Source organism: Silene latifolia, chromosome 1, assembly GCF_048544455.1.
Source record: "Silene latifolia isolate original U9 population chromosome 1, ASM4854445v1, whole genome shotgun sequence".
In the NCBI taxonomy this organism is placed as follows: Eukaryota; Viridiplantae; Streptophyta; class Magnoliopsida; order Caryophyllales; family Caryophyllaceae; genus Silene; species Silene latifolia.
The window spans coordinates 12,123,766-12,139,755 of record NC_133526.1 but is presented as its reverse complement, the minus strand read 5'-3'; the positions used below and the strand labels follow the sequence as shown (position 1 = coordinate 12,139,755).

The window sequence follows — 15,990 nt, the reverse complement described above, 5'->3', positions numbered from 1 at the left end:
TATTGATGGGGCATATTCTGCACCGCTGACCAAATCAACATATTGAACAAGGTCAAAGATATCCACAGCAAGTCAACGACTTAGACAGCCTAGCCGATGCAGCCCATCGGCCTGCTAGCCTGGGTCTCGGCGTGACAACCTGCCAGCCGGGACACATACCCGCGTACTCATATCCAAGACCCCTCGGCGGTGAGTCAACATGGCCCGCCGGCCTGCCATAGGTCCCTCGGCCGAGGGTAGATCAGTCTTTCCACCTGCTAGCCACTTGGCCACTTGGCCACTACGTGACAAAAGGTGAAAGCCTATAAATACTCCTCAACCTTCATTGAGGAAAGGATCCCACAACTTAACCTAAGTACACTATTCATCTGGTAATATTTTCCTTATCTCTCTACAATACATATCTAGCCAAGTAACACAACTTAATCCTTTAAGTTTACTGACTTGAGCGTCGAAGTGAGTACGCTTGGCACAAAGCCAAGCCCTCAGTTCGTTCATTGTTGCAGGAGAGGCCGAGAGGAACGATAAAGGCAAGAAGGGTTCAACTCAAGACATTATTCTACAAGCCACGGGTGGTAACGATACTTGCTCTGGAATTACACCCGGAACAATTGGCGCCGTCTGTGGGAAAAGACACTAGAAGCTAGTCACATTCATTCCCAAACAAAAAAAAAAAAAAACAACAAAAACCCACCCAAAAGCTAAAGAAGATGTCGAAACAACAAGACGCGGTCGTGACCGACGAAACCGCATTCTACCAAGACGATACTTTCAACAAGTGCGAGTCGTGCGGCCCTCCACCCGGCGGAGTAATCCAACCAGAGTTCGGGATGCCAACAATACCCGACACGCACGCCGCTACCAACCAGGTCACCATCATGGGACATGTGGTTGACGTAGCAAAACCGAAAATGCTCCTGGACCTAATCGATACGCCCGCTCACACCGTCACGCCGACAAGAGCGGCGGAAACCGTCCAGGAGACCAGGCCCAAAACGTGACTCGAGAAATTTGAACGGAGCACTAGGAGAAGCCGACCCGGTCAGGACGCCGGGGGAGCCCAAAGTGGGCGCGATAGACCTAAGTCCTTCCCGCACTCGTGGGAGGACGGCGTCCCCGCAGACGAACGAGGCTTACCCCAAAGGAGCGAGGAGTCCGACTCAACGAGTTGGAGGAGAAGTCCAAGTCGAAGAAGGAGTCCTTCCCGCTACGAGGAGAGGAGCCGGATTAGGAATGCGAGGAGCCGATCGCCGCGTGTCGTTCGACACGTGGTCGACAGCCCCCTCGGCGCCACGTCCTAGAAGTCCGGTGCCAACTAAGCTCAAGTTGCCACCTCTATCATACAAGGGAGATAGCGATCCAGCCGACCACGCTGAGGCTTTCGAGTCTTACATGTCGGTATGGGAGCAGCCCGATGAGGTCTGGTGCCGAGTTTTCCCAACAACTCTGCATGGAATGGCTCAAAGTTGGTACAAGGGGCTTCCCGACGGCTCGGTATACTATTACGCCGACCTAAGGGACGCCTTTCTAGCCCAGTACTCTTGCAACAAGAGAAGGGCCGTGGAGACATCGGACCTCCTAACTATCAAACAGGAGGGAGGCGAGACTCTACGAAGCTATGTGAAGAGGTTCGACGGAAAGGTCCAGCAGATTCGAGAAATCAATCCCGAACTGGCGGCCTTCACACGCTGATGAAGGGTCTCCCAAGGGGAGATTTAAAAAATGAGCTCATCAAGTGCGGAGGCCTAGGTTTGGACGCCGCCAGGAAGTTGGCTGACCAAGCCATCAAGGTAGAAGACTATCACAAGACCTGGGTAGGCCCCAGCGAGGCCGAGCACTCAGAAAAGAAGAGCCGCCGGGAGGACAACCCGGATGAAAGACGCCGTGACAACAACGGGTCACGGTCCGATGAAAGACGCCGTGAGAATAATAGGTCACGGCCGACAGATCCACCAGAAATGTGACTCGGCGGGCGCCGGTGGAGTTCAGAATGTACCACCGAGGCGGTATAGTGATAAAACCCCTCTCGTCGTATCGCCGCCGAGGTCTTCGCCCGAGCAAAAACGAGGGCCGAAGTGGGAGAGACCCCCAAGCCAAAAAGGGACGGTGACACGAGCCAAGATCGTGAGTACCACGGCCACACCGCCATCTAACCAATGACCGCCAAGCATCTAAAGAATGCCATTGAAGAGCCGATCCGGAAGGGGAGCCTCGACAAGTACGTTGCCAAAAGCCAAAAGATCGACGCCGACGTTCGGGTAAGAAACCGTCTTCGAACGGATAGGAGTGATCCATGTTGTCATCGGGGCAACGAGAACGGAGGGTCCGCCCATGGGCACAAACGGCACCCGAACGAGCCATATCGGGCCATCAACTTTGTGCCCAACACGGCGATCCCCGCTTCCAACATCCCCGATATAACCATTGGAAGGAAGGACTACGAAGGAGTCATCGCTCCTCACAACGACCCACTTGTAGTCAATTTGGACATATCCAACCACCTGGTCAAGAGGTGCCCGATTGACACAGGCGCGTACACGAACATCATGTTCAGGAGTGCTTCCTCGGCCTCTACCGAAAGTCAAGGACTTGACCCCCGCACCAACCCACTATACAAGCCTTCTCGGGGCGGCCTGGTACCACTAGGATCAATCGACTCCGTAACGTTCGGCGAAAAGAATGCGGCTAAAAATGTCCTAGCCGAGTTCGTGGTCATCGACGGCTCGTCCGCCTACAACGTTCTCATAGGCCGAATCACCCCCGAGCGAGGGCCGACGCAGTGATGTCCATCCGGGCCCTAACACCGATGTATGTCTCGGACCGGGGGAAGCGCATAAGCTCGTCTCCAAAGACGAGAATGACGAAGTGGTCAACGCCCGGATAGCCTGCGAGAGGATGCAACATGCAATCCTCAAAGTAGCAAAGAAATCGAGAAAGGGAAAAGTCTATCCTTACAAGAGAGGGCGACCTCATGGATGTAGCTAGCGGCTGACCGGGAGGGTGTGCCTTTGATAAACTGTTAGGACACTGGTAATCTCGGGAAAACTCTGTGTAACGGCGGAGGTGTCCAAAACAGCTGTGGGCACCCCGACGCATGTTTTTATCTAATGAAAAATCGTCCAAGCCTTCCATCAAAACGTTCATTTTCCCCATAGTCACTAGGAAGCAGAGACGACGCTCTCACCGTCATACCGACAAGAGCGGCAGATCTCTATCAATAAGCGACGTCGGCTCACACCGTCATACCGACAAGAGCGGCAGATCTCCTCCAAGAAATAGGCGCGTCGTTAGTCACCCCAAGTAGTAGACGCCACGGCAGTCACCCCAAGAGGTAGACACCGTCGCAGTCACTCCAAGTGGTAGACGCCACGTTAGACGCTATCAAGAAGCGTACGCCGCTCACATCACACCGACAAGAGCGGCAGTCTCCTCCAAGAAATAGGCGTGTCGCCGCAGTCACCCCAAGTAGTAGACGCCACGGCTAGCCACCCCAAGAGGTAGACGCGTCGCAGTCACCCAAGTGGTAGACGCCACGTTAGACGCTATCAAGAAATAGACGCCGGCTCACACTGTCACACCGACAAGAGCGGCAGTCTCCTCCAAGAAATAGGCGCCGTCGCAGTCACCCCAAGAAGTAGACGCTACGGCAGTCACCCCAAGAGGTAGATGCCGCAGCAGTCACTCCAAGTGGTAGACGCCACGTTAGACGCTATCAAGAAGCGTACGCCGCCACACATCATCATACCGACAAGAGCGGCAGTCTCCATCAAGAAATAGGCGCCGTCGCAGTCACCCCAAGAAGTAGACGCTACGGCAGTCACCCCAAGAGGTAGATGCCGCAGCTAGAAATACTCCAAGTGGTAGACGCCACGTTAGACGCTATCAAGAAGCGTACGCCGCCACACTGTCATACCGACAAGAGCGGCAATCTCCATCAAGAAATTAGCGCCGTCGCAGTTACCCCAAGTAGTAGACGCCACTGCAGTCACCCCAAGAGGTAGGCGCCGTCGCAGTCACTCCAAGTGATAGACGCCACGGCCGTCATCATCAAGAAATAGACGCCAGCTCACACTGTCACACTGACAAGAGCGGCATCAAGAATAAGGAGCACTCGCCGGCCGACACCGTCACACCGGCAAGAATGGCAATCACCCTCGGGAAATAAATACCTCGACGGTCACGACCGGCGCAGCTTGATACTGATATGCAAAGCGATCAAAACGCCTTAGAAGCGTTGCACAGTTGAGGAACGCACTCTAAGACTGTCTCGACCGAGCCAAGGCGGAAACAGAGGAGACGCCCAATTAATAACACAAAAAAAAAAAAAAAACTCAGACAAGGATGAGAAAAGACCTCGGCCGAGCCAGAGACAAAGTGAAACGTTAAGTACAGATTGAGATGCTCAACTATTAGCACAAGGAAAAGGGAATGAGGTAAAGACCTCGGCCAAGCCGGAGGCAGAAGAAACGAGCTCGTATTAAATGTGTTCAACAAATTACAAGAAATACAAACGACGGCCGTCCCCATAAGGGTCAGCCAAAGGACAACCTGCCAAAGTTGTACAAAATACAAAGACGGAAAGGCAGAAGGGTACATACATCATCTCCTATGTCTCTGTCTGCCGCCATCGCCATCGCCAGGTAGCAGCGTCTCCTTCGATGGGCAACCCGGCTTGGCTTTCCCCGGCACCTCGGCCTTTGCCTCGGCAGCCTCGCCTTCCCTCATTCTCTTGGCCTCCTCATTGGCCGTCTTCGCCCTCTCAGCAAGGGCTGCTGCCTCCTCGGCCGCCTCCTGCTCTAACTTCACCCTCACCGCCTCCTTGGCCCTATCCTCCACGGCCTTCTCCTTAGCTTCGAGCTTGTCGTCAAACAGCTCGTCGAATTTGCTCCACGGAAAGGAACCTTCAAGAGGGAAAAGCTCCTCAATTACTTCCCTGGCGTTTGCTTCGGCCGCGGATCCCGGTCGGAGCACATGTCGGGAGCATTTTGGTTTGGAGCATCTCAATGTCGTCCTCATTTTGCCTGATGATGGCCTCCTTGCTCCGAATCACCTTCCCCTCGATCCGAAACCGTTCCTCGAATTCATTCCTCTGCTTTGGAGATAGAGGTCGGCGGGCCTCGAACGAGGCCACACTTCGCCCAGCCTATTCAACTTCGCCGCGCAAGTCTCGGCCTTGGCCCTCTCATCAAGGACCTCCTTTTCAGCGTCCTCCTCCCCGAGCTTTCTCTCGCCCAAGAGCGCCTTCTCGGCCTCCCCGAAGCCTCGCTCATTGAGAAGATCCGGCTTCGCCTTCGTGGCCACCTTCTTAGTGGCATTAAGCTCAAAAGCGGATTGAGCCACGGTCTTCTCCTGCTCCATGATACGAGCGCCGGTCAGCTCGTTCCACCTCGCCGATCTCTTAATCAACCTCGCGCCTTCCGCCACAAGCCGAGATGAAGAGCCGGTGGCGACGTTATGATCACCGCCCGCGGACGGAAAGGGAAACCTTCCGGGATGAAGAGTCGAGCGACGTTATGATCACCCGACTGCGCGGGTTCTCCTCCGTTCTTTGTCGCTCAACAAGAGCGGCGCCGACGCGGTTGATCTACAAATTTTTTTAAAAAAAAAAAAAAAAAAAAACGGGGGCGTCGGTATCAACATACATAGGCATGCCGAAAAGCCTTTGTCATCGCTAGCGCCGATGAACCGGCTAAACTCGAGCCATCGGATAGATCAATACCGTGCTTGGCCTTCTTGGCCGAAGGGCGCATTTCTCGTCGTGAGGCAAAGCAGCGGTAAAGGCGTCCGCTTTCTTTTACGGACAAGGGGAGACCCCTCCTCCTCACCGGAATCACCGCCATTGGAGACGTAAACGACTTCCACCGTCTCCTTCGAACAGGGGGTGGAAGGCGGAGCCGATGTCGACGCCATCATCGCCGAAGGATTTGTTTTTCGCGTATGGCGCGGCATATTACTAACAACCTTCGCCTGGGCCTCCACCACATTCAAGCGTTTTTCACCTTTGGTCCATAAGATCATTCGGCGACGTCCCGCGGTCGTGGGTCGAGCCTTGGGATGCAAGTTAGCAACGGTTTTGTCTTTGTGCAGCCCCATTCTCCGGAGGATATCCTCAGACAAATCCGGTCCAAAGTGGTCTGCGAAGGAAACAAAGCAAGAATTAAATAGAGGAATTAAATCGGAGTCCGAAGAACAGGAACATTGACAGCGGTGATGGGCCTCATACCGACCCTACTCACCCTGTGCTAAGGCCGGTATGAGGCCGACATGGCAGAGCGGCTCATCCTGAAGAATGATCTGCGTTGGGGGAATCCATCTTTTCGGCACCCCACTCTTGTCCGCCTCAAAGAGCCTCATCGCCAGCCTCTCATCCTCCCTAAGAGAGACCCTGCTGGCATCCATCTTGAGTTTTTTCCGGGAGACCCATCTGTCATGTTCCGCCTTAGTCTCACACCGCAAGTTAACTTGGTGCTGGAAGCAGCGGGGCAGCGGATAGTCATCTGACACCTTAACGTACACCCACCGATCTCTCCAGTCTTTGCAAGAAGTAAGTTTGTCAACAGAGACATAACCCTTCTCCATGTGCACACTGTACCAACCGACGCGGCCAGAGATTGACGGCTGGAGATAATGCAGCCGGCGGAATAAATTCACCATCGGGGCCTCCCCCTTGAAGAGACAAAGCCACACAAAGCCGACTATCGTCCTCATGGCCAACGGATGCAGTTGGGCCACAACGACGTTCATAGCTTTGATGATAGCCATGACGTACTCGTTCAGCGGAAACCGGAGCCCGTACTCCAAGTGTCGCATATATACACCGGTATGGCCCGGTGGAGGGCAACAGACGGCCTGACCCTCCTCAGGGATGACAATCTTGTATCCCCTGCCAAAGAAAAAGTGGCCCTCAAAAAACTTCTCACCGAACAATCGCCAACTTATGGGTCCAAGCTCGGTCAACGCTTGCCTTACGTACGTCACCGTGATCCATAACGCATCGCCTCCTCTCTTTGGGACGAGCACTTTCCGCATCATCACCGAAATCATCACCAAAATCACCATAAGAATCATCATCCTCCCATTCCTCCAGAATTTGAGGATCAATTTCGAGAGAAGGAGACTAGGGCCCTCCGACGCAGTTTACTAGGTCCAAAGATCGCAGTAAGACATGGTCACAACAAAATACTAGCAAGATAAAAGAAAAATTTGTTTGTTTACCTCGAAGAAAAACACTCGCCGGATCAAAGACTCTGAAGATTGGAAGAAAAGGAAGCTCTTGAAAGTTTAGAAAGATGAAGATTTTGGAGAAAAATTTGAGAAACTGAAATTGGTGGCCAAAATCACGGAATAACTGCCCTATTTATAGGGAAAAGCCCATAAAGAAGGACCAATCAGCGAACAGCCCATGAAGCGTCATCCAATCAGCGTGCAGACACGTGTCGGACATGCAACCACGGGATGTCAATCGTTGCAACAGTGACCAAGCGTCTTCAACACGCCCATTCATATCTCTCCGCCTATTCACCTTCCTCAACAAATTCCCAAGCATCTGTTCTCCGCCGGCCACTCGATCAACCAAGCTAGGAAGCGCCACGGGGCAATCAAAAACAACCGGCACTCTCAACCCTGGTCTCGGCCAGCGTCACTTTCTTTTCCACATCGGATACCCTTTACGCATCCATGTGGAGGGGGGATATGGTACGGCCTAAGGTAGGCCAGGCCGAGGTAGAAGAAGCCGCCTCAGAAGAAGCCGATGCAGAACATTTGTTACAAATTAATTGCGCATAATATACGCTCAAACGTACATCGGAGCCCATACCACGGCATAGACTACGCTGGGGGCAAATTGATGGGGCATATTCTGCACCGCTGACCAAGTCAACATATTGAACAAGGTCAAAGATATCCACAGCAAGTCAACGACTTAGACAGCCTAGCCGATGCAGCCCATCGGCCTGCTAGCCTGGGTCTCGGCGTGACAACCTGCCAGCCGGGACACATACCCGCGTACTCATATCCAAGACCCCTCGGCGGTGAGTCAACATGGCCCGCCGGCCTGCCATAGGTCCCTCGGCCGAGGGGTAGATCAGTCTTTCCACCTGCTAGCCACTTGGCCACTTGGCCACTACGTGACAAAAGGTGAAAGCCTATAAATACTCCTCAACCTTCATTGAGGAAAGGATCCCACAACTTAACCTAAGTACACTATTCATCTGGTAATATCTTCCTTATCTCTCTACAATACATATCTAGCCAAGTAACACAACTTAATCCTTTAAGTTTACTGACTTGAGCGTCGGAGTGAGTACGCTTGGCACAAAGCCAAGCCCTCAGTTCGTTCATTGTTGCAGGAGAGGCCGAGAGGAACGATAAAGGCAAGAAGGGTTCAACTCAAGACATTATTCTACAAGCCACGGGTGGTAACGATACTTGCTCTGGAATTACACCCGGAACAAATATAATTAGAATTGTGTTAAAAAATATTCTATCATTAGAGTATAGGTTCTTATCATTTGCACATATTTTAATTATGATAAAAAAAATAGAAAACAAACGTCCATGGTAGCATGTGTAATCTATCAAAGTTCAAGGTTACCATGAGAAATTTCCAATATTATAATGATATAGTTAATTAAATTTGCATTTAAAAGAGAGAGATCCGTACCAATAAAACAATAAAGGGGATATTATTTTTTAATTGTTATTTTATTGCCACGTCATCAAACTTAACGTCCATTTAACAGCTTTTACATTAGGGGGTACCATGGGCAAAAAAATGGAACCTCAAGGGTACCATAGGCAGATTTTTAAAAGTAGGGGTGACATGGAAAATCTAACAAAATTAAGGGGTACCACGAGAAAGTTCCGTATCTCAATTATGTTAAATTTTTTTTGAAGAAAAACAACGTATAAATATTAATGGAGAATACTTGATGGTGTAATTCTGAGTATGTTATTTGTCTCACATTGAAAAATAATGCAGGTTTGATAAATATATATTACGTATAAATATTAGAAATGTCCCACATCAGAAAAAAAATCCAATTTTTGTGAATATATTACTTATAAATAAATAGTAGAATTGTCCCACATCGAAAGATTAGTATAAGGTGGGGGTGATTATATGATTATAAATAAGAGTTAAATCACGTATATATTAATCTTTATTTTTTTTTTTGAAAGAGATATTTTAATAATAGGTAAACAAATCATTAGACATATAATGTAAACATTAAACGCTTATAACGTTTTTTTTTTTACATTATAAATAAGCTAATTACCCCGTTGCAACGCACGGGCATTCAAACTAGTTGTTAGTCAATTCCACTGTTCGTCTATTGGCATTATCCCTCGATCGAAGAACAAGAAAGCTCCAGTTGTATCTAAAGCTGTGTTGAGCTCCCATATGTAATCGTTGAGAATGATCCTATTGTCAAAAATATGACAGAAAAATTAGTGGGTGCATAGAGAACGTGATATAATCGTATTGTTTTTATTTTTAGACTCGAGAAAGAACATATTAAATTTTTTAACAAGTACTTAATTAAGTGTATTGTGCATAATGTGAGTGACCCCCAAACAACCCAAGACTATTTCATTAGGATTTTTGTTATAAATTTATAACTAGATTTCATGTCCGGCCATTGGCCGGGTAATATCTAGAATTAATTTCTAAATATTTATCTTGATCGAGATTGTTGTTTTAAAGCATTTTAATTATTACTAATATATACCTATATTTTGGTCAATTTGTGTGATAATTGTTACTGATCTCCAAAGAACACCATAATAATTATTGATTGCTTTTTTGGGTAGACCATCTATCTATCTATATCTATATCTATATATCTATATATCTATATATCTATATATAAAAGTATAATAGAGAAACCACTATACATTAATTTGTACACGTGGCATCACCACATTTAACCAATTCCCGCCCACTTCAATCATATACTTCCTCCATTCAACTCCACTCTACCAATATCATTTTTTTACACTATTCATAAAAGTGTATTCAATTTCAATTTTCTTTCGATACGTAAGTGAAAATATATTCATGTGGGATCTTGTTTGATTCGTCTTTACGAGTACATTAAAAATATCTTACTTTTATAATTTTTGAAAATACATAGCCAACGATATTTAGCGCGTAAAATATGCGTTGGCAAACGTGAAAAAAGAAAGTGGTAGAGTGGAGTTGAATGGAGGAAGTATGCTCTATACTAAACAACAGAGAAGCGGTCTTTTCTGCCATTCTAAAACCCTAAAATCGCATGTCCTACTCCGTCACCTATGCCGCTCCCCTCCTCTGGCTCTCTCACAGACAAGATTATAAGACTGCTTCCCGATTTCTCAATTAAGCTTCTCATGTACCTCCATGCTCATAGTCCCAGGTAATTTTTCTCTTTTTCTTTGCAAATTATTATTCTTTCCTATCAAGATGTCTCATGTCGTTTCAATGATTGCTTATTGTGCTTTTTCGATTATTGTCATTCCTATCAAGATGTCTCAAAATCCATCACACTGGATAATTTCTTTCAATAATTAACTTTCTATGTCGTTTCAAACCTTTCTTTTTCTTCACCTATGGATTGATAATTGTGCTTTTCAGGATTGTGCATGTCGATTGTTTTTATAGATTGTTTATTTGTACAAGTAATTTGTCCTTGAAATTCTTTTATTGATGGTGTTGTGTAGATTAGGGGAAAATGACAATTACGCTTTATTGACAATATCTTATGTCAAAATTAGGCAATTCTTTCGATTTGCTAAAAAGTTATTGTGAGTAGAATTTTCCTTGTAATTATTGTTCTTAATTGTTGTTTTCAATATTTTTTGTCATTAGGTTACAAAAAAATCAGAGGAAGCGGTTGGTGAAGATGAAGCAAGTCGCCAGGTACTAAGTTTATCCAAGTTTGTCATTAGGTAACTAAGTTTGCCGGTACTTGGCAGTGCGAATTAGGCGACAAGTTCCTCACGAATTTTAGGTTTATTATTACAATATTATTGAATCAATTAATATGAAAAATGATACAATATGTTCGTTGGATTTTTGATCAAATTCCATTTTCAGTTTCCTCTGAAATAACATTAAACAGAGTAACAAATAAAAAAGTATTATGTCTTGGCGAATGAATTTTGTATCAAATGCTAAAAACTCTACCTTACATTTTGTCACACTCCGTATTTGTTTGCATATTAAATCATCGACTCCAAATTTCCTTTTATCATCGCGTATATATCTTCCATTGTTAATATCTTTGTTGCTCGAACTCTTGATTATTATCTTGCGTACCCGTGTCGGACATTGGGCACTTGAACGTGAGTAGGACACTCAAACACTTCATATGAATGCTAATCTGATGTGATTGTTAAAAATGGCTATTGGCAATGTTTCAGAATAGACAAGTCCGCTTACTTGCCACTACTCCTCGAGTCCTCGGTAATAGATTTAATCCCCTAATTTTCCCATGATTTTTGGTCAATTTAGAGAACCTAATTTCTCATCTCTACATAACTAATTAACACTTGCAAATTTAACGAGGTAGTTAATCTTTAATTTGGTAACTTAAGCTTTTTTTTTTTCCGTTTCTTAAGTGAAATCTAATGTGTTTTAGTTTATTCTTACGTTGATTCATAAGCATGGTTTTCACAGTAATTTAAGGCTTGATTTATTTTGGCCTGATTAACAATATCCAATTCATGCATATCGTTTGATTAAATATCCATTTGCTTAGTAATTATAAATTACAAATATCAGAGTGCATAGGCCATTGACTCGACATGCTGTAGGTTTCATGTGGAGACGTAGACCAATCCCATGCTCTTATTTTATGTCCTTGTGTGCAGTATGAGTGTCTTCTTATCTATGTAGAAGAATTTCGGGTAAGTATCTCCTCAGAGGTATGCGCATTATGAAGACGGGAGTTGCATATGATTAGTTAAGTAGCTGAGATATACGGAGTATTGAATAAACGAAGCATCATCTTTCATGGACGAAGAAATAAAAAGTCAAGACAATCTTTCATTGATATTGAAATATACTGAATTATTCTTAGGGGCGACTAACTAAGGAGTCTGGACTACTCTTGGAGATATGCAACTATAACCAGTTGACGGTCTATGTGCGACGGTAGATAGGCCCTCCAAAGCTCTTCTCGCACGAGAAGTTAGGATTGATGCTACAGTTCTTCACAATTCATTTTGGGTAATTCAACAGGGTGAAACCGTTTTTTGTTTAACATCGTAATATTTTATTTCAAGAGAGATTTTCTCCCTTTTTTAATTTAGGTTCTTGGGAGAAGTATTAGCTTAGATTCTTTGATAAACTTTTGATCTCTTTCAAGAAAACGGGGACATTGAAATACGATAAGAGTACTTCTTGCTTAATTTCCTTTAACCATAACGAAGTGGAAATACTTATTGGTTAAGAAGAAAATCTATTTAGCACACCTTATCTGCATATCTAAAGGACTGTGGCTGAATTCCTATTATGTAATTAAGTTGACAGATTGTAATTTTGCTTATTCTAAATGGAAAATGACGTATTTTACTTTCACCTATACTTGATGCTTATACATTTTTTTTGTCTCCTTATACATAGTGTTGAAGAATTTACTTTAATCTTACAAATTGGGTTTTTGGCGAATAAATAAAAGGTATTGGATAAAAAAGGTGAAAGATATTAACAATCAAGTTGGCTCCATATCAACCTATATTGACTACTCAATTGTTATGATCACCCCGAACACAACAACTTTGTCATCGATATCGTGTAGTTAAGAAATACTGGCATATAGTTTCACGGGTTATATGATGAAAATAAAAAAAAGTAAAGAAAACTAAACTCTCATAGAACTTGATCCCGTTAAACATATAAGATGGAGGGTAAGAAATACTACATAATTAATTGACAATTTCTTTTACAATACTTATAATATATACCCGTGCAACTTTGCACGGGTTTTAACCTAGTTTTGCATAATATTTGGGGTTCGACACCTAGGATCGTGATTTGTGCAAATCTCTTACACATATGATTTGATCAAAATTGTAATTGATGGGGCATATTCTGCACCGCTGACCAAGTCAACACACTGAGCAAGGTCAAAGATATCCACAGCAAGTCAACGACTTGGATAGCCTAGCCGATGCATCCCATCGGCCTGCCACCTGGGTCTCGGCGTGACAACCTGCCAGCCGGGACACACATCCGCGTACTCATATCCAAGACCCCTCGGCGGCGAGTCAACATTGTCCGCCGGCCTGCCATAGGTCCCTCGGCCGAGGGGTAGATCAGTCTTTCCACCTGCTAGCCACTTGGCCACTTGGCCACTACGTGACAAAAGGTGAAAGTCTATAAATACTCCTCAACCTTCATTGAGGAAAGGATCTCACAATTATAACCTAAATACACTATTCATCTGGTAATATCTCCCTTATCTCTCTACAATACGCATCTAGCCAAGTAACACAGCTTAATCCTTTAAGTTTACTGACTTGAGCGTCGGAGTGAGTACGCTTGGCACACAGCCAAGCCCTCAGTTCGTTCATTGTTGCAGGAGAGGCCGAGTGGGACGATAGGAGCAAGAAGGATTCAGCTCAAGACATTATTCTACAAGTCAAGGGTGGTAACTAATATCGCTGCTCGGAAATTATACCGGAACAATTGGCGCCGTCGTGGGAAAGACACTAGAAGCTAGTCACATTCATTCCCAAACAAAAACAAAACTCAAAACAAAAACCCACCCAAAAAGCCGAGAAAATGTCGAAAGCAAAGAAGACAATGATCGTTACCGACGAAACCGCGTTCTACCAAGATGACGCTTTCAACAACTCCCAGTCATGCGGCCCTCCACCGGCGGAGTAATCCAACCGGAGTTCGGGATGCCAATAATACCCGACGCGCCGGTGCCAACCAACCAGGTCACCATCATGGGGTATGCGGTTGACGTAGCAAAGCTAAAAATGCTCCTGGACCTAATCAGCAACACGCCCGCTCACACTGTCACACCGACAAGAGCGGCGGAAACCGTCCAGGATAACAGGGCCCAAAACGTGACTCGAGAAATCGAACGGAGCACTAGGAGAAGTTGACCCGGTCAAGACGCGGGGAGCCCAAAGTGGGCGCGGTAGACCTAAGTCCTTCCCACACTCGCGGGAGGACAGCGTCCCCGCCGCACGAACGAGGCACACCCCAAAGGAGCCAGAGGAGTCCGACTCGGCGAGTTGGAGAAGGAGTCATAGTCGAAGAAGGAGCCCCTCCCGCTACGAGGGGAGAAGCCAAGATAGGGATGCGAGGAGCCGATCGCCACGTGTCATTCAACACGTGGTCAGGCAACCCCTCAACGCCTACGTCCTAGAAGTCCCGGTGCCAAACAAGCTAAAAGCGCCACCCCTATCATACAAGGGGATAGCGATCCCCGACCACGCCGAGGCTTTCGAGTCTTACATGTCGGTATGGGAGCAGCCCGACGAGGTCTGGTGCCGAATTTTCCCAACAACTTTACATGGGATGGCTCAGAGCTGGTACAAAGGGCTTCCCGATGGCTCGGTGTACTACTACGCCGACCTGAAGGGCGCTTTCCTAACCCAGTACTCCTGCAATAAGAGAAGGGCCGTAGAGACCTCCGACCTCCTAACTATCGACGGGAGGGGGCGAGTCTCTCCGAAGCTACGTGAAGAGGTTTGATGGAAAGGTCCAGCAGATTCGAGAAATTAATCCGAGCCGGCGGCCTTCGCGGCGATGAAGGGCCTCCCGAGGGGAGCCTTAAAAACGAGCTCATCAAGAGCGGAGGCTTAGGGCCGGGACGCCGCCGGGGAAGGCGGCCGACCAGGCCATCAAGGTAGAAGACTATCACAAGACTGGGTAGATCCCGGCCAAGCCGAGCACTCGAAAAGAGGAGTCACCATCGGGACGACCCCCAGACGAAGAACGCCGCGACAACAACGGTTCGCGGTCCGATGGAAAACGCCGTGAGAATAATAGATCACGGTCGGACAGATCCGACCGGAGGCAAGACTCGGTGGGCGCCGGGTGGAATTCGGGAACGTACCACCAGAGGCGGTATAGTGAAAAAACCCCCTCGTCGTATCGGCCCGCCGAGGTCTTCGCCCGAGCAAAACGAGGGCCGGAAGTGGGAGAGACCCCCAAGCCAAAAAGTGACGGTGACACGAGCCGATCGTGAGTACCACGGCCACACCGCCATTTAACAACGAACGGCCCCGCCATCCGAAGAATGCCATAGAGGAACCGATCCGGAAGGAAGCCTCGGCAAGTACGTCATAAAAAGGCCAAAAAGACGCGTGCGGTTCGGATAAAAATCCGTTTTCGAACGGATAGGAGTGATTCACGTTGTCATCGGGGGCAACGAGAACGGAGGGTCCGCTCATGGGCACAAACGACACCTAAACGAGCTATATCAGGCCATCAACTTTGTGCCCAACTCGGGGATCCCTCTGCAAGCATCCCCCGACATGACTATTGGAAGAAAGGACTACGAAGGGGTCATCGCCCCTCACAACGACCCGCTCGTAGTCAATTTAGACATATCCAACCACCTGGTCAAGAGGTGCACGATTGACACGGCGCATACACGAACATCATGTTTAGAGAATGCTTCCTCGGCCTCGGCCTGAAGATCAAAGACTTAAGCCCCTGCACCAACCCGCTATACAACTTTTCGGGGGGCCGGCCTGGTACCCAGGGTCAATTAGGCTCCGGTGAGATTCGGCGAAAAGACGTCGCCCAAGAACGTCTAGCCGAGTTTGTGGTCATCGACGGCTCGTCCGCATACAACGTCCTCATAGGCCGGGTCACCCTAAGCGAGGCCGACGCAGTGATGTCCATCCGGGCCCTAACACCGATGTACGTCTCGGGACCGGGGGGAAGCGCATAAGCTCGTCTCCAAAGACGAGAAGGATGAGGTGATCAACGTCCAGATAGCTGCCCGAGGATGCAACATGCAGTCCCTCAAAGAGGCGAAG

The 15,990-nt window shown here is 47.4% G+C and overlaps 1 long non-coding RNA gene across 1 annotated transcript; it reads left to right on the top strand.

Moving 5' to 3' along the window:
* The first annotated feature begins 10,273 nt into the window (after positions 1–10,273).
* Positions 10,274–12,562, top strand: LOC141651214 (uncharacterized). The gene is made up of 3 exons (XR_012546899.1): positions 10,274–10,397; positions 10,850–10,900; positions 11,854–12,562. It is a non-coding gene; the product is annotated as an uncharacterized LOC141651214 (long non-coding RNA).
* Positions 12,563–15,990: the final 3,428 nt, after the last annotated feature.